Here is a 27,339-nt window from a genome sequence, read left to right as displayed (position 1 = left end):
ACACACTCATACCCAATAAGGGACTTGTATTGAGAGTATGTAAATAATTCTTAAATGGAACAATGAAAGCCCCCCAAGTCTAATGGAAAACTTGGTAAAGGCACATTAAAAGGTGCTCAACATCACTGATCATCAGGGAAATAAAACCTGATGATAATCAAAACCATAATTAGCTATCACTTCACACCTGTTAGAATGGCTGTTACCAAAAATGACAAAAAATGTTTTGTGCATTGTTGGTGGGAATATAGGTTGGCGCAGCAACTATGAAAAGCAGTATGGAGGGTCCATGTGATCCAGCAATTCTGCTTCTGAATGTATAGCCAAAGAGTACCAAATAATTATGTGAGAAACAGCCAAGACTTAGGTTGTCTAAGTGTCCAATGACAGATGAATGGATTAAAAAATGTGCTACCCCAGCACCTCTCCACACAGAAAAAATAGCCATACTTATCAATTTAAGCTTTTATTAATGGGGGAAAGGAAATACTGAGGTGAATTTAATTAAAATGTATTTCCCCACAAGCCTCTTGAATAAAATGAAGTTCTTCATTCGCCACTAAACTTGCCTCCTTGACTGAGGTCATGGTGGTTCTTTAATGTGTAGATAAAGGATCCTCTTCTGCCGTGTACCTGAGGCAAGTTAGGTGTTAGTAAATTGATAGTTAATATACTCTAAAATAAAGAACTACAGAATTGGGGGTAGAAATTTGGAAACAGTGCTAACTGGAATATTCTCAACATTGAGATTTTAAAAGAATGCCATATTTTTTGGTTTCCTTCCTTCCTTCCCTTTTGCATCTCTAGGTTGAAAGCCAAAGACCACGCAGTGCAGAGAGACAGATTCCAAAACACAGATTGATCATATAAGAACATATATTTTCCTTTTAAAAATTATGAATGTTCTTAAATTTAAAAAAATTTTCCATTATTTTTCAAGTTCTTTTCCCATTTAGGTTATTAAGGAATATTGAGCAAGTTTTCCTGGGCCATGCAGTAGTCCCTGTTGCTGATTTCTTAACACAGCAGTGTGTGCATGTCAACCCCAAACTCGTGCTCCATCCCTCCCACTCACACTTCCCTCCTGCGAACCGTAAATTCATTCTCCAAGTCTGTGAGTCTGTTTCTGTTTGTAGATAAGTTCATTTGTATCCATTTTTTAGATCCCATGTGTAAGTGATATATTTTTCTTTGTCTGACTTGCTTCATGTAGTATGATAATCTCTAGGTCCATCCACATTACTACAAATGGCATTGTTTCATTTTTTATGGCTGGATAATATTTCACTGTGTATGTGTACCACATTTTCTTTATCCATTTCTCTGTTGATGGACATCTAGTTTGCTTCCATGTCTTGGCTATTGTAAACAGTGCTGCAATGAATCTTGGGTTGCATGTACAGTTTCAAACCAAGGTTTTCTGTGGCTGTATGCCCAAGAGTGGCAGTGCTGCATCATATGGTGGCTCTATTTTTAGTTTTTTAAGGAACCTCCACATTATTCTCCACAGTGGCTATACCAGTTACATTCCCACCAATAGCATAGTAGGGTTCTCATTTCTCCACACTCTCTCCAGCACTTACTGTTTGTAGATTTTTTGATGGTGGCCATTCTGACTGGTGTGAGGTGGTATCTCATTGTAGTTTTGATTTGCATTTCTCTAAAAATTAGAAATTTTGAACATCTTTTTCATGTGCTTCTTGGCTATCTGTATTTCTTCTTTGGAAAAGTGTCTATTTACGTCTTCTTCCCATTTTTTGATTATGTTGTTTGTTTTTATGGTATTGAGCCATGTGAGCTCTTTGTAAATTTTGGAGGCTAATCCTTTGTCACTCACATCATTTGCAAATATTAAGAACATATATTTTTCTACTCAGACTAAATTACATTATTATTTAGTACAGTGTGGTTATATATCAGTTTATCTATTTGAGTAGAAAACTATACTTCTCATATGTTCATGTTTTTTTTTTCCTCTTTTCACGAGAGCCTGATCATATAGCACAACATTTATTTCTGAAATAATTCAGCCCAATCTAATTTCTTGACCCCCATTTCCCACTACTCACCCCCACAGAGATTTTATTTTAGCCTCACTAATGTACTTACCATTCCATAATGATGCTCTGTTTATCTTAATCTGCAGATTGCCTTGCTTAAATAATCTTTATTTTGAATCAGTCTGATAAAATTAATTAGAAGTAGAGAAGGAATCATCAGAATTCCCTTGGATTTTACAGTTTCTCTTGATACAAGAGCTGCATCTCCATTTGTACTGCAAAAGGCATTTCCTTTTAAGCATATATGAGTTGAGTGTTACTCCAGAGAAATTCGGGTTTTTAAAGCCTAATACCTCTTGAGCACTGGTTGCCTTTCAGTAAATTTTCTGTAAAATTTTCCTTCCTGTTGCTAGTTTTTGAGATCCTCAAAAGGATGTCATGTGTGGAAGTTTCCCCATATTCTGATTTCTATAATTTCTACCATTACACTTATCATATAGTGACACTTCTGCTTGGAAAAAAAAAATCAATAGTGTTGGGTATAACTTTTAGCTTGGAGATTTACCTCTGTTATTCACACTGCTTCATAGCTTAGACCTAAGGTTTCCTTGACTTTCTTTCTTTTCTTCACATTATTTGGGCATTTTGTTCTCATTTCCATTATCCTTTCAGAACAGTGGCTGACTTGATCTCAGATATTTGTGCTTCAGTGTTTAGTTAGCATTGTCTATTCTCAACAGATGCTTGAAGTAGAGGAAAGTATTAACTAGGTATCAGTATTTTCATCCAAGTATCCATGACATCCTAGAACCAGAAATATTTGAGACTAGGATCTGCTTTCCTCTTTTTTTTCCTCAACTCTCCTTTTACTTCTTTCACTTCAAGTTTCCAGGTCCGAGTCATTCCATTCTTTCTTGTTATTTCCTGAATCTCTCTATGTGTCTGTTCTAGGACACATGGACAAATCACTGTCTCTTTAATGCTAACTTTGTACTTCTGAGTTGTTCTTATGATTCCATTGATCCTTAAGCCTGGACCTGTGCTTTGGCCACTGGGGCGGAAAGGACAGATGTATCTTCTATGAAAGTTCTCTGATTCCGTGATGCCACAGTCAGCTGGAGATGAAGTTTGCCTTTAGACATAAAGTTGTAGGTATGGAAGAAGAACATAGCTTTATTTAAAAGTTTTATTATCTTTTCCAACTTCCCAGTTATCACCCCCAAATCTTGGTTTCTGAACCACTGAAAATACTAAACGTCCTGAGCTTTAAGATTCAACTTCTCTAAAGTTTTGAGAAGTAAAGTTACGAGCTTCAGCATTTGAATATCCCTGTGCCTGATAACAATCTTCATAAAATTGTTGTTGTTGTTTTTCAGGGGACTATCTACTGAATTAAACAGACCTGAGCCAGAAAATCATGTATCTTTTATCTTATTCTCTTATGAGATGTGAATATAAAAATATCCTGTAATATAAAACACCTTTGCTACAGAAGGTCATTTACATTTGCATAGAAACCCATGTAGTCAACAACAGTTAGAGCAGAGTGTACTCAGTCACCTACAGTTTCTTCTTAGAGATGATACCATTTACACTTGGTTCTGATCAAAACCTTAGTTCTTCAAACAATATTCATAGCAGAAGACAACATTTTCTGATTCACCAGGGGAGAAATGAGATACCTACCACATCTTTATCATCTGCTACGTTTTGCTTTGTACAACCAATGGATCAATGTCGATGCCACACACAACTCCAAAGTGGTGAATAGGAACAAATAGTTTGAAAGGATTTTACCAGCTCTCTGTTTTCAAAAAGAAAATGTCATTCTTATATATCTTTATATGTTAACACTAAAAAAAATAAAAGTATAATAAAATTTCAGGAAGATGAAAAAGAGAATAGAAAAACTACTCATTATATTCTCCCACCTCAACCACTATGGTTTTACATATATATATATATATATATATATATATATATATAAAATTACATATAATTATATATGGTTACACATACACATGGTTACATATATATATCATACTATGGTTACTAGTTAATTAACTAGTTCCACAGCATATATTAGCTTCCATTTTTCTGAATTTTTCTTATTTCTACATAATGAAAATGATTTTACAGTAATTGGGATATACGGTATCCCACATATACCATATCCATATCAATACATGGTTACATATATACATGTCTAGTCAAGGCTATGGTTTTTCCAGTAGTCATGTATGAATGTGAGAGTTGGACTATAAAGACGAGTGCCGAAGAATTGATGCTTTTGAACTGTGGTGTTGGAGAAGATTCTTGAGAGTCCCTTGGACTGCAAGGAGATGCAATCAGTCCATCCCAAAGGAAATCAGTCCTGGGTGTTCATTGGAAGGACTGATGTTGAAGCTGAAACTCCAATACTTTGGCCACCTGATGCAAAGAGCTAACTCACTAGAAAAGACTCTGATGCTGGGAGGGATTGAAGGTGGCAGGAGAAGGGGATGACAGAGGATGAGATGGTTGGATGGCATCACTGACTTAGTGGACATGAGTTTGGGTAGGCTCTAGGAGTTGGTGATGGACAGGGAGGCCTGGGGGTGCTACAGTTCATGGGGTTGCAGAGTCAGACATGACTAAGTGACTGAAGTGAACACATATACATATATATTAAATGTAATTGATAATTATCGAGGATGATTTTTTTTCATTTATTTTTATTAGTTGGAGGCTAATTACTTTACAATATTGTAGTGGTTTTTGTCATACATTGACATGAATCAGCCATGGATTTACATGTATTCCCCATCCCGATCCCCTCTCCCACCTCCCTCTCTACCCGATCCCTCTGGGTCTTCCCAGTGCACCAGCCCCGAGCACTTGTCTCATGCATCCAACCTGGGCTGGTGATCTGTTTCACCCTTGATAATATACATGTTTTGATGCTGTTATTTCAAAACATCCCACCCTTGCCTTCTCCCACAGAGTCCAAAAGTCTGTTCTGTACATCTGTGTCTCTTTTTCTGTTTTGCATATAGGGTTATCATTACCATCTTTCTAAATTCCATATATATGTGTTAGTATACTTTAATGGTCTTTATCTTTCAGGCTTACTTCACTCTGTATAATGGGCTCCAGTTTCATCCATCTCATTAGAACTGATTCAAATGAATTCTTTTTAATGGCTGAGTAATATTCCATGGTGTATATGTACCACAGCTTCCTCATCCATTCGTCTGCTGATGGGCATCTAGGTTGCTTCCATGTCCTGGCTATTATAAACAGTGCTGCGATGAACATTGGGGTGCACGTGTCTCTTTCAGATGTGGTTTCCTTGGTGTGTATGCCCAGAGTGGGATTGCTGGGTCATATGGCAGTTCTATTTCCAGGCTTTTAAGAAATCTCCACACTGTTCTCCATAGCGGCTGTACTAGTTTGCATTCCCACCAACAGTGTAAGAGGGTTCCCTTTTCTCCACACCCTCTCCAGCATTTATTGCTTGTAGACTTTTGGATAGCAGCCATCCCGACTGGCGTGTAATGGTACCTCATTGTGGTTTTGATTTGCATTTCTCTGATGATGAGTGATGTTGAGCATCTTTTCTGTGTTTGTTAGCCATCTGTATGTCATCTTTGGAGAAATGTCTGTTTAGTTCTTTGGCCCATTTTTTGATTGGGTCATTTATTTTTCTGGAATTGAGCTTCAGGAGTTGCTTGTATATTTTTGAGATTAATCCTCTGTTGCTTCGTTTGCTATTATTTTCTCTCAATCTGAGGGCCGTCTTTTCACCTTGCTTAAAGTTTCCTTTGTTGTGCAAAAGCTTTTAAGTTCCATTAGGTCCCATTTGTTTATTTTTGCTTTTATTTCCAATATTCTGGGAGGTGGGTCACAGAGGATCCTGCTGTGATTTATGTCGGAGAGTGTTTTGCCTATGTTCTCCTCTAGGAGTTTTATAGTTTCTGGTCTTACATTTAGATCTTTAATCCATTTTGAGTTTATTTTTGTGTATGGTGTTAGAAAGTGTTCTAGTTTCATTCTTTTACAGATGGTTGACCAGTTTTCCCAGCACCACTTGTTAAAGAGGTTGTCTTTTTTCCATTGTATATCCTTGCCTCCTTTGTCGAAGATAAGGTGTCCATTGGTTCGTGGATTTATCTCTGGGCTTTCTATTCTGTTCCATTGATCTATATTTCTGTCTTTGTGCAAATACCATACTGTCTTGATGACTGTGGCTTTGTAGTATAGTCTGAAGTCAGGCAGGTTGATTCCTCCAGTTCCATTCTTCTTTCTCAAGATTACTTTGGCTATTCGAGGTTTTTTGTATTTCCATACAAATTGTAAAATTATTTGTTCTAGTTCTGTGAAAAATACCTTTGGTAGCTTGATAGGGATTGCATTGAATCTATAGATTGTTTTGGGTAGTATAGCCATTTTGACAATATTGATTCTTCCAATCCATGAACACGGTATGTTTCTCCATCTGTTTGTGTCCTCTTTGATTTCTTTCATCAGTGATTTATAGTTTTCTATGTATAGGTCTTTTGTTTCTTTAGGTAGATATACTCCTAAGTATTTTATTCTTTTTGTTGCAATGGTGAATGATACTGTTTCCTTAATTTCTCTTTCTGTTTTCTCATTGTTAGTGTATAAGAATGCAAGGGATTTCTGTGTGTTAATTTTATATCCTGCAACTTTACTGTATTCATTGATTAGCTCTAGTAATTTTCTGGTAGAGTCTTTAGGGTTTTCTGTGTAGAGGATCATGTCATCTGCAAACAGAGAGAGTTTCACTTCTTCTTTTCCTATCTGGATTCCTTTTACTTCTTTTTCTGCTCTGATTGCTGTGGCCAACACTTCCAAAACTATGTTGAATAGTAGTGGTGAGAGTGGGCACCCTTGTCTTGTTCCTGATTTTAGGGGAAATGCTTTCAATTTTTCACCATTGAGGGTAATGCTTGCTGTAGGTTTGTCATATATAGCTTTTATTATGTTGAGGTATGTTCCTTCTATTCCTGCTTTCTGGAGAGTTTTAATCATAAATGGATGTTGAATTTTGTCAAAGGCTTTTTCTGCATCTATTGAGATAATCATATGGTTTTTATCTTTCAATTTGTTAATGTGGTGTATTACATTGATTTGTGGATATTAAAGAATCCTTGCATTCCTGGGATAAAGCCCACTTGGTCATGGTGTATGATCTTTTTAATATGTTTTTGGATTCTGTTTGCTAGAATTTTGTTAAGGATTTTTGCATCTATGTTCATCAGTGATATTAGCCTGTAGTTTTCTTTTTTGTGGCATCTTTGTCTGGTTTTGGAATTAGGGTGATGGTGGCCTCAGAGAATGAGTTTGGAAGTTTACCTTCTGCAATTTTCTGGAAGAGTTTGAGTAAGATAGGTGTTAGCTCTTCTCTAAATTTTTGGTAGAATTCAGCTGTGAAGCCATCTGGTCCTGGGCTTTTGTTTGCTGGAAGATTTCTGATTACAGTTTCGACTTTCTTACTTGTGATGGGTTTGTTAAGATCTTCTGTTTCTTTCTGGTTCAGTTTTGGAAAGTTATACTTTTCTAAGAATTTGTCCATTTCTTCCAGGTTGTCCATTTTATTGGCATAGAGCTGCTGGTAGTAGTCTCATGTGATCCTTTGTATTTCAGTGTTGTCTGTTGTGATCTCTCCATTTTCGTGTCTAATTTTGTTAATTTGGTTCTTCTCCCTTTGTTTCTTAATGAGTCTTGCTAGTGGTTTGCCAATTTTGTTTATTTTTTCAAAAAACCAGCTTTTAGCTTTGTTGATTTTTGCTATGGTCTCTTTAGTTTCTTTTGCATTTATTTCTGCCCTAATTTTTAAGATTTCTTTCCTTCTACTAACCCTGGGGTTCTTCACTTCTTCCTTCTCTAGTTGCTTTAGGTGTAGAGTTAGGTTATTTATTTGAATTTTTTCTTGTTTCTTGAGGTAGGCCTGTAATGCTATGAACCTTCCCCTTAGCACTGCTTTTACAGTGTCCCATAGGTTTTGGGTTGTTGTGTTTTCATTTTCATTCATTTCTATGCATATTTTGATTTCTTTTTTGATTTCTTCTATGATTTGTTGGTTATTCAGAAGCGTGTTGTTTAGCTTCCATATGTTTGAATTTTTAATAATTTTTTTTTCCTGTAATTGAGATCTAATCTTACTGCACTGTGGTCAGAAAAGATGACTGGAATAATTTCAATTTTTTTGAATTTACCAAGACTAGATTTATGGCCCAGGATGTGATCTATCCTGGAGAAGGTTCCATGTGCACTTGAGAAAAAGGTGAAGTTGATTGTTTTGGGGTGAAATGTCCTATAGATATCAATTAGGTCTAGCTGGTCCATTGTGTCCTTTAAAGTTTGTGTTTCCTTGTTCATTTTCTGTTTAGTTGATCTATCCATAGTTATGAGTGGGGTATTAAAGTCTCCTACTATTATTGTGTTACTGTTAATTTCCTCTTTCATAGTCATTAGAGTTTCCTTACATATTGCGGTTCTCCTATGTTGGGTGCATATATATTTATAATAGTTATATCTTCTTCTTGGATTGATCCCTTCATCATTATGTAGTGTCCATCTTTGTCTCTTTTCACAGCCTTTATTTGAAAGTCTATTTTATCTGATATGAGTATTGCTACTCCTGCTTTCTTTTGGTCTCCATTTGCGTGAAATATTTTTTTCGAGCCCTTCACTTTTAATCTGTATGTGTCCCTTGTTTTGAGGTGGGTCTCTTGTAGACAGCACATATAGGGGTCTTGTTTTTGTATCCATTCAGTCAGTCTTTGTCTTTTGGTTGGGGCATTCAACCCATTTACATTTAAGGTAATTATTGATAGGTATGGTTCCATTGCCATTTACTTTGTTGTTTTGGGTTCACGTTTATACAACCTTTCTGTGTTTCCTGTCTAGAGAAGATCCTTTACAATTTGTTGAAGAGCTGGTTTGGTGGTGCTCAATTCTCTCAGCTTTTGCTTGTCTGTAAAGCTTTTGAGTTCTCCTTCATATCTGAATGAGATCCTTGCTGGGCACAGTAATCTAGGTTGTAGGTTATTCTCTTTCATTACTCTAAGTATGTCCTGCCATTCCCTTCTGGCCTGAACGGTTTCTATTGATAGATCAGCTGTTATCCTTATGGGAATCCCTTTGTGTGTTATTTGTTGTTTCTCCCTTGCTGCTTTTAATATTTGTTCTTTGTGTTTGATCTTTGTTAATTTGATTACTATGTGTCTTGGGGTGTTTCGCCTTGGGTTTATCCTGTTTGGGACTCTCTGGGTTTCTTGGACTTGGGTGGCTATTTCTTTCCCCATTTTAGGGAAGTTATCAGCTATTATCTCCTCGAGTAACTTCTCATGACCTTTCTTTTTGTCTTCTTCTTCTGGGACTCCTATGATTCGAATGTTGGGACGTTTCACATTGTCCCAGAGGTCCCTGAGGTTGTCCTCATTTCTTTTGATTCTTTTTTCTTTTTTCCTCTCTGCTTCATTTATTTCCACCATTTTATCTTCTAGCTCACTTCTGTCTCCATTATTCTACTCTTGGTTCCCTCCAGAGTGTTTTTGATCTCATTTATTACATTATTCATTTTTAATTGACTTTTTTATTTCTTCTAGGTCCTTATTAAAAATTTCTTGCATCTTCTCAATCTTTGTCTCCAAGCTATTTATCTGTAACTCCATTTTGTTTTCAAGATTTTGGATCACTTTTATTATCCTTATTCTAAATTCTTTTTCAGGTAGATTCCCTATCTCCTCCTCTTTTGTTTGACTTGGTGGGCATTTTTCATGTTCCTTTACCTGCTGGGTATTTCTCTGCCTTTTCATCTTGTTTAGATTGCTGTGTCTGGAGTGGGCTTTCTGTATTCTGGAGGTCTGTGGTTCCTTTTTATTGTGGAGGTTTCACCCAGTAGGCAAGGTTGGATGATTAGCTTGTCAAGGTTTCCTGGTTAGGGAAGCTTGTGTCAGTGTTCTGGTGCGTGGAACTGGATTTATTCTCTCTGGAGTGCAATGGAGTGTCCAGTAATGAGTTTTGAGATGGGTCTATGTGTCAGGTGTGACTTTGGGCATCCTGTATGTTGATGCTCAGGGCTATGTTCCTGCATTGCTGGAGAATTTGCGTGGTATGTCTTGCTCTGAAACTTACTGGCTCTTGGGTGGTGGTTGGTTTCAGTGTAGGTATGGAGGCTTTTGGATGATCTCTGATTACTTGATGTTCCCTGTAGTCAGGAGTTTTCTGGTGTTCTCAGGTTTTGGGCTTAAGTCTCCTGCCTCTGGATTTCAGTTTTATTCTTCCAGTAGTCTCAAGGCTTCTCCAAGTATACAGCACTGATAATAAAACTTCTAGGTTAATGGTGAAAAGATTCTCCATGGTTACAGACACCCAGAGACGTTCACAGAGTTACATGAAGAAGAGGAGAGGGAGGAGGGAGATAGAGATGAGCAGGAGGAAAAAGGGGGGGCTCAAGAGGAGAGAGACAGATCTACGCAGTTGTCTGTTCCCAGAGTGTTCTTCGTAGCCCAGACACCGACAAAGATTCACAGAATTGGATTGGGAAGAGAAGGTGGAGGGAGGAAATAGAGGTGCTCTGAGGTAGAAAACAGAGAGTCATAAGTGGGAGAGTAATCACCACACTCCTGAATAAAAATGGGAACTGAATATTGGATTCTTAAGTGTCCAAAATTTATATCACATACTGAAAAACAAAGATTAAGAATCTAGAGTAGAGGTTAGACTCTTAAAAATACAATATTAAGCTTTTTTTTTTCCCTTAAGAATCAGTCACGGGGGGAGGAGCCAAGATGGCGGAGGAACAGGACGGGGAGACCACTTTCTCTCCTACAAATTCATCGAAAGAACATTTGTACGCTGAGCAAATTTCACGAAACAACTTCTGATCGCTAGCAGAGGACATCAGGCGCCCAGAAAAGCAGCCCATTGTCTTCAAAGGGAGGTAGGAGAAAATATAAACGATAATAAGGGAGTCAAAAGAGCTACGGACGGTGACCCGTCCCGGGAAGGGAGTCTTAATAGAGGAAGTTTCCAATCACCAGGAAACCCTCGCACTGGCGGGACTGGGGGAAGTTTTCGGCAATCTAACTGGGAGGAAAAATTAAATAAGGCCCACAGATTACGTGCCTAAAAGCAACTCCCAGCAGAAAAGTACCCCAGACGCCCGCACCCGCCAGCAAACAAGCGGGGCGGAACGGAGAGGAGCGGGCGGCATTGCTTAGGGTGAGGACCGGCCCGAAGACCCTGAGAGCAATCGGAGGGAGCTTTTTTTAAACGGTGGGACGAAACTAACCGGTCGGAACACACTGCCTGCAGTTCGCAAAACAAAGGGACTGAGAAAGTCCAGGAAAGAGCCGGCCCGTCCCCGCTGGAGGTAGGAGGCAGGGGGGAGGGGAAAAGGGCAAACTCAGCCCCTGAGAAGCCACCCCCTCCCACCCTGCAAACAGGCCTCCGGGTTCTAGCTAAAGACTTCCTGAGACCCGACTGGCGGCGCGCGCTGGGGCCGCGGAGGGGAAAAGCGCGCCGTACCCGGGGAGAGAGGGCGCCCAAACCTCTGGCTGCCTGGGCCGCTCGCCGCGGAGGGAAAAGGCGCGCTGCACCCTGGCTGCCCGAACCGCTCAGGCCGGGAAAGGCACAAAACGCAGGCGCAACCGAATCCGCGCTTCTGTGGAGTACCCGAAATCTGCAAACGCACTCAACGCAGGGCCCGCTCCATATATAGCAGCCGGGAGCCTGAGCAGTGTAGACGGAGAAAGCACAGACACCCGTGAGCGGGGCAAACCCAGGGTGGCCGGTGAGTGCTAGCCACACAGGGCGGTATCTGTCTGCAGCGCCCCGCCCTCCCCGTAGCAGGGCTAAACTGAACTAGCGAACCTAAATAAGAGATCACCTCTGCCCGCCTGTGTCAGGGCGGAAATTAGACACCGAAGAGAAGCCAAAATAAACAAAGGGAACCGCTTCAGAAAGGACCAGTGCAACAGATTAAAATCCCTGAAGGTAACACCGACTACACCGGAAGGGGCCTATAGATATCTAGAAGTGTAAGCTGGAAAGAGGAGCTATCTGAAATTGAACTGAACCTACACTGACCGCAACAACTCCAGAGGAATTCCTAGATATATATGTATTTTTTTTTTAATTTATTAAAAAAAAAAAAAGAAAAAATTTTTTTTCTTTTTTTTTTTTTTTGTTTTTTTTTGTTTTATTTTTTCTCTTCTATTTTCTTTTAAAATTCCCTATTACTCCCCCATTACTCCTCAACTTTCATTTTCATATATTTATACGATTTTTTTAATTAGGAAAGAAAAAAAAATTTTTTTTTATTCCTTTTTTTTTTATTTTTTCTTTTATTTTCTTCTAAAACACCCTATTACTCCCCCATTACTCCTCATCTTTCATTTTCATATATTTTTACGTTTTTTTAATTAGAAAAAAAATTTTTCTTTTTTTACTTTTTATTTTTTCTCTTTTATTTTCTTTTAAAATTCCCTATTACTCCCCCATTACTCCTGATCTTTCATTTTCATATATTTTTACATTTTTTTTTAATTAGGAAAAAAAAATTTTCTTTCCTTTTTTTTTTTTTAAATTTTTTATTTTTTCTCTTTTATTTTCTTTTAAAATTCCCCATTACTCCCCCATTACTCCTCATCTTTCATTTTCATATATTTTTACTTTTTTTTAATTAGGGAAAAATTTTTTTTTTCTTGTTTTTCTCTTCTATTTCCTTTTAAAGTCCTCTAACACTCCTCTATTATTCCTTAATTTTCATTTTCATTTCACTATAACCTTGCCAAAAAAAAAAAAGAGAGAGAGAAAAACCCTATTTTTTAAACCAAACTTCATACACATTTCTAATTTTTTTGTTTGTTTTTGTTTTTAAATATTGTATTTCAATGAGTCTAACCTCTACACTAGATTTTTAATCTTTGTTTTTCAGTATGTGATATAAATTTTGGACATTTAAGAATCCAATATTCAGTTCCCATTTCTATTCAGGAGTGTGGTGATTACTCTCCCACTTTTAACTCTCTGTTTTCTACCTCAGAACACCTCTATTTCCTCCTTTCCCCTTCTCTTCCCAATCCAATTCTGTGATCTTTGTGGGTGTCTGGGCAACAGAGAACACTTTGGGAACAGATAACTACGTAGATCTGTCTCTCGCCTCTTGAGTCCCCTTTTTCTCCTCTTGCTCACCTCTATCTCCTTCCTCCCTCTCCTATTCTTCATGTAACTCTGTGAATCTCTCTGGTTGTCTCTCACAGTGGAGAATCTTTTCACCATTAACCTAGAAGTTTTATTATCAGTGCTGTATAGTTGGGAGAAGTCCTGAGACTATTGGAAGAATAAAACTGAAACCCAGAGGCAGGAGACTTAAGCCCAAAACCTGAGAAAACCAGATAACTCCTGACTACATGGAACATTAAGGAATAAGAGACCATCCAAAAGCCTCCATACCTACACTAAAACCAACCACAACCCAAGAGCCAATAAGCTCCAGAACAAGACATACCACGCAAATTCTTTAGCAACGCAGGAACATAGACCTGAGTGTCAACACACAGGCTGTCTAAAGTCACACCTAACACAAAGACCCATCGCAAAACTCATTACTGGAGAATCCACTGGACTCCAGAGAGAAGAAATCCAATTCCACACACCAGAACGCTGACACAAGCTTCCCTAACCAGGAAACCCTGACAAACCAATCATCCAACCCCACCCACTGGGTGAAACCTCCACAATAAAAAGGAACTACAGACCACAAGAATATAGAAAGCCCACTCAAGACACAGCAATCTAAACAAGATGAAAAGGCAGAGAAATACCCAACAGGTAAAGGAACATGGAAAAAGCCCACCAAGTCAAACAAAAGAGGAGGAAATAGGGAATCTACCTGAAAAAGAATTTAGAATAATGATAATAAAAATGATCCAAAATCTTGAAAACAAAATGGAGCTACAAATAAATAGCCTGGAGACAAAGATTGAGAAGATGCAAGAAAGGTTTAACAAGGACCTAGAAGAAATAAAAAAAAGTCAATTAAAAATTAATAATGAAATAAATGAGATCAAAAACACTCTGGAGGGAACCATGAGTAGAATAACAGAGACAGAAGATAGGATAAGTGAGTTAGAAGATAAAATGGTGGAAATAAATGAAGCAGAGAGGAAAAAAGAAAAAAGAATCAAAAGAAATGAGCACAACCTCAGGGACCTCTGGGACAATGTGAAACGCCCCAACATTCGAATCATAGGAGTCCCAGAAGAAGAAGACAAAAAGAAAGGCCATGAGAAGATACTCGAGGAGATAATAGCTGATAACTTCCCTAAAATGGGGAAGGAAGTAGCCAACCAAGTCCAAGAAACCCAGAGAGTCCCAAACAGGATAAACCCAAGGCGAAACACCCCAAGACACATAGTAATCAAATTAACAAAGATCAAACACAAAGAACAAATATTAAAAGCAGCAAGGGAGAAACAACAAATAACACACAAAGGGATTCCCATAAGGATAACAGCTGATCTATCAATAGAAACCGTTCAGGCCAGAAGGGAATGGCAGGACATACTTAAAGTAATAAAAGAGAATAATCTACAACCTAGATTACTCTACCCAGCAAGGATCTCATTCAGATATGAAGGAGAACTCAAAAGCTTTACAGACAAGCAAAAGCTGAGAGAATTGAGCACCACCAAACCAGCTCTTCAACAAATTGTAAAGGATCTTCTCTAGACAGGAAACACAGAAAGGTGGTGTAAACGTGAACCCCAAACAACAAAATAAATGGCAACGGGACCATACCTATCAATAATTACCTTAAATGTAAATGGGTTGAACGCCCCAACCAAAAGACAAAGGCTGGCTGAATGGATACAAAAGCAAGACCCCTATATATGCTGTCTACAAGAGACCCACCTCAAAGCAAGGGACACATACAGATTAAAAGTGAAGGGCTGGAAAAAAATATTCCACGCAAACGGAGACCAAAAGAAAGCAGGAGTCGCAATACTCATATCAGATAAAATAGACTTTCAAATTAAGTCTGTGAAAAGAGACAAAGATGGACACTACATAATGATCAAAGGATCAATCCAAGAAGAAGATATAACAATTATAAATATATATGCACCCAACATAGGAGAACCGCAATATGTAAGGCAAACGCTAACGAGTATGAAAGAGGAAATTAATAGTATCACAATAATAGTAGGAGACTTTAATACCCCACTCACAACTATGGATAGATCAACTAAACAGAAAATGAACAAGGAAACACAAACTTTAAAGGACACAATGGACCAGCTAGACCTTATTGACATCTATAGGACGTTTCACCCCAAAACAATCAACTTCACCTTTTTCTCAAGTGCACACGGAACCTTCTCCAGAATAGATCACATCATAGGCCATAAATCTAGTCTTGGTAAATTCAAAAAAATTGAAATTATTCCAGTCATCTTTTCTGACCACAGTGCAGTAAGACTGGATGTCAATTACAGGAAAAAAATTATTAAAAATTCAAACATATGGAGGCTAAACAACACGCTTCTGAATAACCAACAAATCATAGAAGAAATCAAAAAAGAAATCAAAACATGCATAGAAATGAATGAAAATGAAAACACAACAACCCAAAACCTATGGGACACTGTAAAAGCAGTGCTAAGGGGAAGATTCATAGCATTACAGGCCTACCTCAAGAAACAAGAAAAAATTCAAATAAATAACCTAACTCTACACCTAAAGCAACTAGAGAAGGAAGAAATGAAGAACCCCAGGGTTAGTAGAAGGAAAGAAATCTTAAAAATTAGGGCAGAAATAAATGCAAAAGAAACTAAAGAGACCATAGCAAAAATCAACAAAGCTAAAAGCTGGTTTTTTGAAAAAATAAACAAAATTGGCAAACCATTAGCAAGACTCATTAAGAAACAAAGGGAGAAGAACCAAATTAACAAAATTAGAAACGAAAATGGAGAGATCACAACAGACAACACTGAAATACAAAGGATCATAAGAGACTACTACCAGCAGCTCTATGCCAATAAAATGGACAACTTGGAAGAAATGGACAAGTTCTTAGAGAAGTATAACTTTCCAAAACTGAACCAGGAAGAAATAGAAGATCTTAACAAACCCATCACAAGCAAGGAAATCGAAACTGTAATCAGAAATCTTCCAGCAAACAAAAGCCCAGGACCAGATGGCTTCACAGCTGAATTCTACCAAAAATTTAGGGAAGAGCTAACACCTATCTTACTCAAACTCTTCCAGAAAATTGCAGAAGAAGGTAAACTTCCAAACTCATTCTATGAGGCCACCATCACCCTAATTCCAAAACCAGACAAAGATGCCACAAAAAAAGAGAACTACAGGCCAATATCACTGATGAACATAGACACAAAAATCCTTAACAAAATTCTAGCAAACAGAATCCAACAACATATTAAAAAAATCATACACCATGACCAAGTGGGCTTTATCCCAGGAATGCAAGGATTCTTTAATATCCGCAAATCAATCAATGTAATACACCACATTAACAAATTGACAGATAAAAACCATATGATTATCTCAATAGATGCAGAAAGCCTTTGACAAAATTCAACATCCATTTATGATTAAAACTCTCCAGAAAGCAGGAATAGAAGGAACATACCTCAACATAATAAAAGCTATATATGACAAACCCACAGCAAGCATCACCCTCAATGGTGAAAAATTGAAAGCATTTCCCCTGAAATCAGGAACAAGACAAGGGTGCCCACTCTCACCACTACTATTCAACATAATTTTGGAAGTGTTGGCCACAGCAATCAGGGCAGAAAAAGAAGTAAAAGGAATCCAGATAGGAAAAGACGAAGTGAAACTCTCTCTGTTTGCAGATGACATGATCCTCTACATAGAAAACCCTAAAGACTCTACCAGAAAATTACTAGAGCTAATCAATGAATACAGTAAAGTTGCAGGATATAAAATTAACACACAGAAATCTCTTGCATTCCTATACACTAACAAGGAGAAAACAGAAAGAGAAATTAAGGAAACGATACCATTCACCATTGCAACAAAAAGAATAAAATACTTAGGAGTATATCTACCTAAAGAAACAAAAGACCTATACATAGAAAACTATAAAACACTGATGAAAGAAATCAAAGAGGACACAAACAGATGGAGAAATATACCGTGTTCATGGATTGGAAGAATCAATATTGTCAAAATGGCTATACTACCCAAAGCAATCTATAGATTCAATGCAATCCCTATCAAACTACCAACGGTATTTTTCACAGAACTAGAACAAATAATTTCACAATTTGTATGGAAATACAAGAAACCTCGAATAGCCAAAGTAATCTTGAGAAAGAAGAATGGAACTGGAGGAATCAATCTGCCTGTCTTCAGACTCTACTACAAAGCCACAGTCATCAAGACAGTATGGTACTGGCACAAAGACAGAAATATAGATCAATGGAACAGAATAGAAAGCCCAGAGATAAATCCACGAACCTATGGTCACCTTATCTTCGACAAAGGAGGCAAGGATATACAATGGAAAAAAGACAACCTCTTTAACAAGTGGTGCTGGGAAAACTGGTCAACCACCTGTAAAAGAATGAAACTAGAACACTTTCTAACACCATACACAAAAATAAACTCAAAATGGATTAAAGATCTAAATGTAAGACCAGAAACTATAAAACTCCTAGAGGAGAACATAGGCAAAACACTCTCCGACATAAATCACAGCAGGATCCTCTATGACCCACATCCCAGAATTTTAGAAACAAAAGCAAAAATAAACAAATGGGACCTAATGAAACTTAAAAGCTTTTGTACAACAAAGGAAACTATAAGTAAGGTGAAAAGACAGCCCTCAGATTGGGAGAAAATAATAGCAAATGAAGCAACAGACAAAGGATTAATTTCAAAAATATACAAGCAACTCCTCCAGCTCAACTCCAGAAAAATAAATGACCCAATCAAAAAATGGGCCAAAGAACTAAACAGACATTTCTCCACGGAAGACATACGGATGGCAAAAAAACACATGAAAAGATGCTCAACATCACTCATTATCAGAGAAATGCAAATCAAAACCACAATGAGGTACCATTATACGCCAGTCAGGATGGCTGCTATCCAAAAGTCTACAAGCAATAAATGCTGGAGAGGGTGTGGAGAAAAGGGAACCCTCTTACACTGTTGGTGGGAATGCAAACTAGTACAGCCGCTATGGAAAACAGTGTGGAGATTTCTTAAAAAACTGGAAATAGAACTGCCATATGACCCAGCAATCCCACTTCTGGGCATACACACCAAGGAAACCAGATCTGAAAGAGACACGTGCACCCCAATGTTCATCGCAGCACTGTTTATAATTGCCAGGACATGGAAGCAACCTAGATGCCCATCAGCAGATGAATGGATGAGGAAGCTGTGGTACATATACACCATGGAATACTACTCAGCCGTTAAAAAGAATTCATTTGAATCAGTTCTAATGAGATGGGTGAAACTGGAGCCCATTATACAGAGCGAAGTAAGCCAGAAAGATAAAGACCATTACAGTATACTAACACATATATATGGAATTTAGAAAGATGGTAACGATAACCATATATGCAAAAAAAGAAAAAGAGACTCAGATGTATAGAACAGACTTGTGGACTCTATGGGAGAACGCGGGGGTGGGATGTTTCAAGAGAACAGCATCGAAACATGTATATCTAGGGTGAAACAGATCACCAGCCCAGGTTGGATGCATGAGACAAGTGCTCAGGCCTGGTGCACTGGGAAGACCCAGAGGGATGGGGTGGAGAGGGAGGTGGGAGGGGGGACCGGGATGGGGAATACGTGTAAATCCATGGCTAATTCAATGTATGACAAAAACCACTGCAATGCTGTAAAGTAATTAGCCTCCAACTAATAAAAATAAATGGAAAAATAAAAAATTTAGAAAAAATACAATATTAAAAACAAAAACAAAAAATTTTAGAGATATATATGAAGTTCAGTTTAAAAATAGGGCTTCTCCTTTTTATTTTGCAAGGTTATAGTGAAATGAAAATGAAAATTAAGGAGTATTAGAGGAGTAATAGAGAACTTTAAAAGAAAATAAGAGAAAAAAAAAGAACAAAAAAAAAAGACAGAAAAAAAATTTTTTTCCTAATTAAAAAAATCATAAAAATATATGAAAATGAAAGTTAAGGAGTAATGGGGGAGTAATAGGGAATTTAAAAAGAAAATAAAAGAGAATAAATAAAAAAGAAAAGAAAAAAATTTAATTAAAAAAAAAAAGTAAAAATATATCTAGGAATTTCTCTGGAGCTGTTGCAGTCAGTGTGGGTTCGGTTCAGTTTCAGATAGCTCCTCTTTCCAGCTTAGTCTTCTCGATATCTATAGGCCCTTCCAGTGTAGTCATGTTACCTACAGGGATTTTAATCTGTTGCACGGTCCCTTCTGAAGCGGTTCCCTTTGTTTGGCTTCTGTTTGCCGGTCGCTTCAGTGTCTAATTTCCACCCTGACACAGGCGGGCGGAGGTGGTCTCTTGTTCAGGTTTGCTAGTTCAGTCCTGCTGCGGGGAGGGAGGGGCGGTGCAGGCAGATATCACTGTGTGTGGGGAGCACTCACAGTGTTCCGTCCACACTGGGCTTGCCCTCGCTCACGGGTGTCTGTGCTTTCGCCGTCTACACTGCTCAGGCTCCCGGCTGCTCTATATGGAGCGTGCCCTCCATTGCGTGTGTTTCCAGTTTTCGGGTATTCCACAAAAGCGCGGACTCGGTTGTGACTGCGTTTTGTGCCTTCCCCGGCCCGAGCAGCTCAGGCAGCCAGGAGCTTGACAGGCGCACTCTCCCCGGGTGCGGTGCGCCTTCTCCCCTCTGTGGCCCCAGCCTCAGTTTCCGCGCGCACCAGGCGGGTGCGTGCGCCTTGTGTTTAGCCGTGACCCTCCCAGCGGATGTCGACCATCCAGAATCTCAGGACTTCTTTGGTTAGAAACTTGGAGCCTGTTTGCAGTGTGGTAGGGATGCCGTCTCTGGGGCCGAGTTTGCCCCTTTCCCTGCCCCCTGCCTCCTGCCTCCGGAGGGGATGGGCCGGTCCAGAGCCGGCTAGCTCCTCTGGACTTGCTCAGACCCTTTGTTCTGCAAACGGCTGGCAGTGTGTTCGGGCTGGTTAATTTTTTCTCTCTCTTTTGCTATCCCACAGTTTAAGTTGCTGTCTCACAAAAGCTCCCTCCGATTGCCCTCAGGGCGCTCAGGCCCGGTCCTTACCCTAAGCAATGCCGCCCGCTCCTCTCTGTTCTGCCCCCACTTGCTGGTGGCGGATGCGGGCGTCTGGGGGTACTTTTCTGCTGGGAGTTGCTACTAGGCACGTAATCTGTGGGTTTTATTTTTCCTCCCAGTTAAGTTGCCCTCTGAGATTCGAAAACTTCCCCCAGACCCGCCAGTGCGAGGGTTTCCTGGTGTTTGGAAACTTCCTCTATTTAGACTCCCTTCCTGGGACTGATCTCCGCCCCTAACTCTTTTGTCTCTCTTTTTATCTTTTATATTTTGTCCTACCTCCTTTCGAAGACAATGGGCTGCTTTTCTGGGCGCCTGATGTCCTCAGCTAGCGATCATTAGTTGTTTTGTGAAGTTTGCTCAGCGTTCAATTGTTCTTTCGATGAATTTGTGGGGGAGAAAGTGGTCTCCCCGTCCTGTCCCTCCGCCGTCTTGGCTCCTCCTCCGAGGATGATTTTAAGGTAACAGATTTCACCAGATGAATAAGAAGAATCATTGTGTTTGCTCTGTTGTTGGGTTTTTCACTGAGGCTAATGGACTTCTGAAGAAGATGGAATTGAGACATTTGAGGTTCAGTGTTACAGAATTTTTTTTAATGGAGAGATGTTTGAAATCAGGCCTGTTGTTAGAAAAGGGTCATAAGGAGGAAGTCGCAGTGAAGAAAGAGGTGACTTAGGCTCAACACAAGGACTTATGTGTTGGGGGTAGGTGGAATAGACCCATATCCTTGTGAGATATTTGGGTTGGAAACAAGAATATAGAATCTGTAATTCTGAAAACCAAAACCTGAAGGACCCTTGTGACAAGGCCACCATGGGTTATGGGGATCAGTTTTCAATATTGGCACCATTTAATAGTATCTGAAACCATGACTTCAGATGAAGATAAATTGAGTGGTCAAACAGAAGATGACAAGAGTGAACACTGATGTTTTAGGAATCAGTGAACTAAAATGAATCAGAATGGGTAAATTTAACTCAGATGATCATTTTATCTACTTACTGTGGGCCAGAATCCCTTAGAAGAAATGGAGTAGCCCTCATAGTCAACAAGAGAGTCCAAACTGCAGTACTCTGGTGCAATCTCAAACATGACAGAATAATCTCTGTTTGTTTCCAAGGCAAACCATTCAATATCCTGGTAATCCAAACCAATACCCCGACCAGTGAAGCTGAAGAAGTTGAAGTTGAACGGTTCTATGAAGACATACAAGATCTTCTCGAACTATAACCAAGAAAAGATGTCATTTTCATTATAGGGGGCTGGAATGCAAAACTAGGAAGTCAAGAGATCCCTGGAGTAACAGGGAAGTTTGCCCTTGGAGAACAAAATGAAGCAGGGGAAAGGCTAAGAGAGTCTTGCCAAGACAACACACTGGTCACAGCAAACACCATCACCCAACAACACAAGAGAAGACTCTACTCATGGACATCACCAGATGGTCAATACTGAAATCAGATTGATTATATTCTTTGCAGTTGGAGATGGAGAAGCTCTATACAGTCAGAAAAAAGCAAGACCAGGAGCTGAGTGTGGCTCAGATCATGAACTCCTTATTGTAAAATTCAGACTTAAATTGAAGAAGGTAGGGAAAACCACTAAATCATTCAGGTATGACCTAAATCAAATCCCTTACAATTATACAGTGGAAGTGACAAATAGATTCAAGGGATTAGATCTGATAGAGTGCCTGAAGAACTGTGGACAGAGGTTTGTGACATTGTACAAGAGACAGAGATCAAGACTATCCCCAAGAAAAAGAAATACAGTATAAAAGGCAAAATGGCTGTCTGAGGAGGCCTTACAAATAGCTATGAAAAGAAGAGAAGTGAAAGGCAAAGGAGAAACGGGAAGATATACCCACTTGAATGCAGAGTTCCAAAGAATAGCAAGGAGAGATAAGAAAGCCTTCCTCAGTGATCAATGCAAAAAAATAGAGGAAAACAATTGAATGGGAAAGACTAGAGATCTCTTCAAGAAAATTAGAGATACCAAGGAACATTTCATGCAAAAATGGACACAATAAAGGACAGAAATGGTATGGACCTAACAGAAGCAGAAGAGATTAAGAAGAGGTGGCAAGAATACACAGAAGAACTATACAAAAAAGATTTCATGTCACAGATAACCACAATGGTGTGATCACTCACCTAGAGCCAGACGTCCTGGAATGTGAAGTCAAGTGGACCTTAGGAAGCATCACTACGAACAAAGCTAATGGAGGTGATGGAATTCTAGCTGAACTATTTCAAATCCTAAAAGATGATGCTGTGAAAGTGCTGCACTCAATATGCCAACAATTTTGGAAAACTCAGTAGTGGTCACAGGATTGGAAAAGGTCAGTTTTCATCCCAATCCCAAAGAAAGGCAATGCCAAAGACTGTTCAAACTACCACACAATTGCACTCATCTCACACACTAGTAATGCTCAAAATTCTCCAAGCTAGGTTTCTACAGTACATGAACTGAGAACTTCCAGATGTTCAAGCTGGATTTAGAAAAGGCAGAGGAATCAGAGGTCAAATTGCGAACATCTGTTGGATCATAGAAAAAGCAAGATAATTCCAGAAGAACATCTACTTCTTCTTCATTGACTGCTAAAGCCTTTGACTGTGTGGATGACAACAAACTGTGGAAAATCCTTGAAGAGATGGGAATACCAGACCACCTTACTTGCCTCCTGAGAAATCTGTAGACAGGTCAAGATGCAACAGTTAGAACCAGACATGGAACAGACTGGTTCCAAATCTGGAAAGGGCAATATTCAAGGCTGAATATTGTCACCCTCCTTATTTAACTTATATGCAGAGCACATCATGTGAAATGCTGGGCTGGATTGAGCATGAGCTGGAATCAAGATTGCTGGGAGAAATATTAATAACCTCAGATATGCAGATGACACCACCCTTATAGCAGAAAGTGAAGAGCAACTAAAGGGCATCTTGATGAAAGTGAAATAGGAGAGTGAAAAAGCTGGCTTAAAACTCAACATTCAAAAAACTAATATTCATGGCTTCTGGTCCCATCACTTCATGGCAAATAGATGGGGAAACAATGGGAACAGTGACAGATTTCATTTTCTTGGGCTCTAAAATCACTGCAGTTGGTGACTACAGCTGTGAAATTTAAAGATACTTGCTCCAAGAAGAAAAGCTATGACAAACTAGACAGCATATTGAAAAGCAGAGACATTACTTTATTGACAAAGGTCCATATAGTCAAAGGTATAGTTTTTCCAGTAGTCATGTATGGATGTGAGAGTTGGACTATAAAGAGAGCTGAGTGCTGAAGAACTGTGGTGTTGGAGAAGACTCTTACGAGTTCCTTGGACAGCAAGGTGATCCAACCAGTCAATCCTAAAAGGAATCAGTCCTGAATGGTCATTGGAAGCACTGATGTTGAAGCTGAAGCTGTAATATTTTGGCTACTTGATGTGAAGAACTGACTCATTGGAAAAGTCCCTGATGGTGGGAAAGATTGAAGGCAGGAGGAGAAGGGGATGACAGAGGATGAAATGGCTGGATGGCATCACTGACTCGATGGACATGTTTTGAGCAAGCTCTGGGAGTTGGTGATGGACAGGGAAACCTGGCGTGCTGCAGTCCATGGGGTTGCAAAGAGTCGGACACGACTGAGTGACTGAACTGAACTGAAGCCATGACAGTGGAAACTACAGGTATGCTGGAGGACTCCTAAGATGTTCCAGGATTGTATCAACTAGAGGTATAGAGTCAATATTGAACTTAAGGCTCCCAAGTTCTTGAGTAACTTGAGAGTATAAACAGGGATTGGGCCTCAACGAAATCTCAGATTTATTGCTAATATGAACAATGGAGGTTCAAGAGATGAATTGGAAAAATGAAACAGTTTGATTGTGATTGTACTCCAATCCAGTAAAACAAACATTCTTATTATGCAAAAATAGTCTGAAGCAATATCTAGAGGTTTACATTTATTTACAATTTCACTTTAAGTTTTCCTTCAGGGTAAGCATCATAAAATATTAACATCCTGTACACCAATAAGACAGTTCTTTGATGTGCCATTTAATTGATTTCTCTTAAGGTTCAATTTCATGTAGTGAAATAATTTGGAATTTAGGCCATCCTGATTAGTTCTTCAGGATGGCCATCCTGACATGTGCCATTTAATTGATTTCTCTTAAGGTTCAATTTCATGTAGTGAAGTAATTTGGAATTTAGGCCATCCGGATTAGTTCATCAGGATGGCCATGCTGACAAGTTCAGCAAAGGACCAGCCCTGTGGCCCTTAGCCAGTAGTTTAACATTTCTTAAAGTTGTTTCTTAAAGTGAATCAGACATAAGTCATTCCCTGAGGAAGTCTGCTATGCCAATTACTGTAGCCATTTTCATTATGTAGAAATAAGAAAAATTCAGCAAAATGCAAACTAACATAAGCTTTGGAACTAGTTAATTACTCAAGAGTTTGGGATTTTGAAGTAAGGAGAGCGTGCTGAAAAAAACAGGCAATATCCAATGGGCTCTATTCAGAAAAGTTGGTTTCCAGGTCTTGGTTAAAGGCCCAGCTGTTTCGACCTCTGTCATGCCCTGGGTAGATGGGATAGAGCAGAAGAGGGAATCTACAGAGAAGGCTTCAGTTCCTACACAACTTGCTTAGGACTGAGTTCCATCTTCTTTGCCCTCTTAGCTTCTCCTCTGAATAGCAACAAACCTATACAGATAAGAGCATGTATGTCTGCCCAACGTCCCACATGCTTTGAAACAGATATACATGGATACTGAACTGCAAACACAAACACACTTACACAGACTCACACAGGCCTGCTGACCCACAGACACAAAGCAGGCAATGCAAACATGTCCACAGTCATGTGCATACAGGACCGCGTACACCTGTATTCCAGACTACTTGCATCTACAGAATTCAGTTTTATTCTGTCTATAGACTATATTGACAAAATATATACAGCCCTGATACTGAACGTAAATTCTTGGATATTGCAAGTACATAGGATGTTATTTCCTTCACTGAAGATCAAATCTTGCTATAATTTCCTTGATCTTCTGAGGCCTGAGAAAGTTGGCCTCAGAGATGCAGGTAGCTGAGAGGAACTGAACTACTTATCATAAAACTATCTTGGTTACAAGGCGGGGCTGGAATTCAATATAATGCTAAGTCACTCGAGATATATCTGTTAATGTTTATGACACACTCCATGTGGTTACTTCTCGAGATATATCTGTTAATGTTTATGACACACTCCATGTGGTTACTTCTCGAGATATATCTGTTAATGTTTATGGCACATTCCATGTGGTTACTTGAGGTTTCGGGTGATCTGAGGTTTAGGAGTGTGAGTGTCCCTGGTGGCTCAGTGGTAGATTATCCACTGGCCAGTTCAGAAGATGCAGGTCCAGTCCCTGCATTGGGAAGATCCCCTGGAGAAGAAAATGCCAACCCACTCAAGTATTCTTGAAATCCCATGGGCAGAGGAGCCTGGCAAGGCTACAGTTCACAGGGCACAAAAGAGTCAGATACAACTTAGTGACTAGCAACAGCAGGTTTAGGAATACAGGCTACAGGTTGAGCTGTGTTTATAGTAGGTGCATATGCAGAAGATTTTGGTAGATGAGCGATTTACCAAAGTAAGCACTATGCAAGATACGGAGGTGACTTTCATCATTACTCTTCTGCATATGCACCTACTACAAACAGCTCAAACTATAGCCTGTATTCCTAAACCAATACAGTATACTAACGCATGTATATGGAATTTAGAAAGATGGTAACGATAACCCTGTATGCGCGACAGCAAAAGAGACACAGATGCATAGAACAGTCTTTTAGACTGTGGGAGAGGGCGAGCGTGGGATGATTTGGGAGAATGGCACTGAAACGTGTTTATTATCATACTTGAAACGAATTGCCAGTCCAGGTTCGATGCATGAGACAGGGTGCTCGGGGCTGGCGCACTGGGATGACCCAGAGGGAGGGGATGGGGAGGGAGGTGAGAAGGTGGTTCAGGATGGGGACACGTGTGCACCCATGGAGGAGTCAAGTCAGTGTATGGCAAAACCAATACAATGTTGTAAAGTAATTAGCCTCCAACTGAAATAAATAGATTTATATTTTAAAAAAAGGGTGGGATGGGGAAGGAGGTGGGAGGGATGTGGGAGGGGATATAGGTAAACCTATGGCTGATTTCATGTTGATGTTTGGTAGAAAGCAACACAATACTGTAAAGCAATCATCCTTCAATCAAAAATAAATTTTTAAAAATAAAAAGTAGTTGTAAATTTGTGATGAAATTTTCATAGAAACCTGGTACTTACGTGTGGCCAAGCAGCAGTTTTAGCTAAAGCAAAGATTAAAAATTCAAGACATAGTAAAAGCAGACCGATCACTGCACTGCAGGCACTCAAGATGTTCAGTACTATAGAATAGGTCATCTGAAATAGATCAAGGAATCACTAGGTCATTGGAAGTTAAGTATGTTCAAGTAGAAGATTTATATAAATTCTGATCTTTCCAGAATGGTAAGGTCATTAAAAGGACAGTCAAAACTTCAGATTTTTCAGAATATCAATAAGACTGAACTTTTTTTTTCCCATTTATTTTTATTAGTTGGAGGCTAATTACTTTACAATATTGTAGTGGTTTTTGCCATACATTGACATGAATCAGCCATGGATTTACATGTATTCCCCATCCCGATCCCCGCTCCCACCTCCCTCCCACTGGGTCTTCCCAGTGCACCAGCCCCGAGCACTTGTCTCATGCATCCAACCTGGGCTGGTGATCTGTTTCACCCTTGATAATATACATGTTTCGATGCTGTTCTCTCAAAACATCCTACCCTCACCTTCTCCCACAGAGTCCAAAAGTCTGTTCTGTACATCTGTGTCTCTTTTTCTGTTTTGCATATAGGGTTAATGCTACCATCTTTCTAAATACCATATATATGTGTTAGTGTACTGTATTGGTCTTTATCAGCAGACGAATAGATAAGGAAGCTGTGGTACATATACACAATGGAATATTACTCAGCCATTAAAAAGACT

General features: G+C 39.2%; 1 long non-coding RNA gene across 4 annotated transcripts in view; it reads right to left on the bottom strand.

Annotated features, from left to right (window-relative positions):
• Positions 1 to 464: 464 nt before the first annotated feature.
• Positions 465 to 27,339, bottom strand: part of LOC110152202 (uncharacterized) — a 50,588-nt gene continuing 23,713 nt past the window's right edge. For 3 of the 4 annotated variants that reach the window (XR_011489829.1, XR_011489830.1, XR_011489828.1), the window contains 3 exons: positions 26,611 to 26,727; positions 3,687 to 3,804; positions 465 to 633 (listed from right to left, as the gene is read on the bottom strand). This is a non-coding gene — a long non-coding RNA (uncharacterized lncRNA). The other variant, XR_011489831.1, reaches the window with a different exon arrangement.

The sequence above is a fragment of the Odocoileus virginianus genome, chromosome 10 (assembly GCF_023699985.2).
Source record: "Odocoileus virginianus isolate 20LAN1187 ecotype Illinois chromosome 10, Ovbor_1.2, whole genome shotgun sequence".
Taxonomy (NCBI): Eukaryota; Metazoa; Chordata; class Mammalia; order Artiodactyla; family Cervidae; genus Odocoileus; species Odocoileus virginianus.
This window is presented reverse-complemented; position numbering and strand designations above follow the sequence as displayed.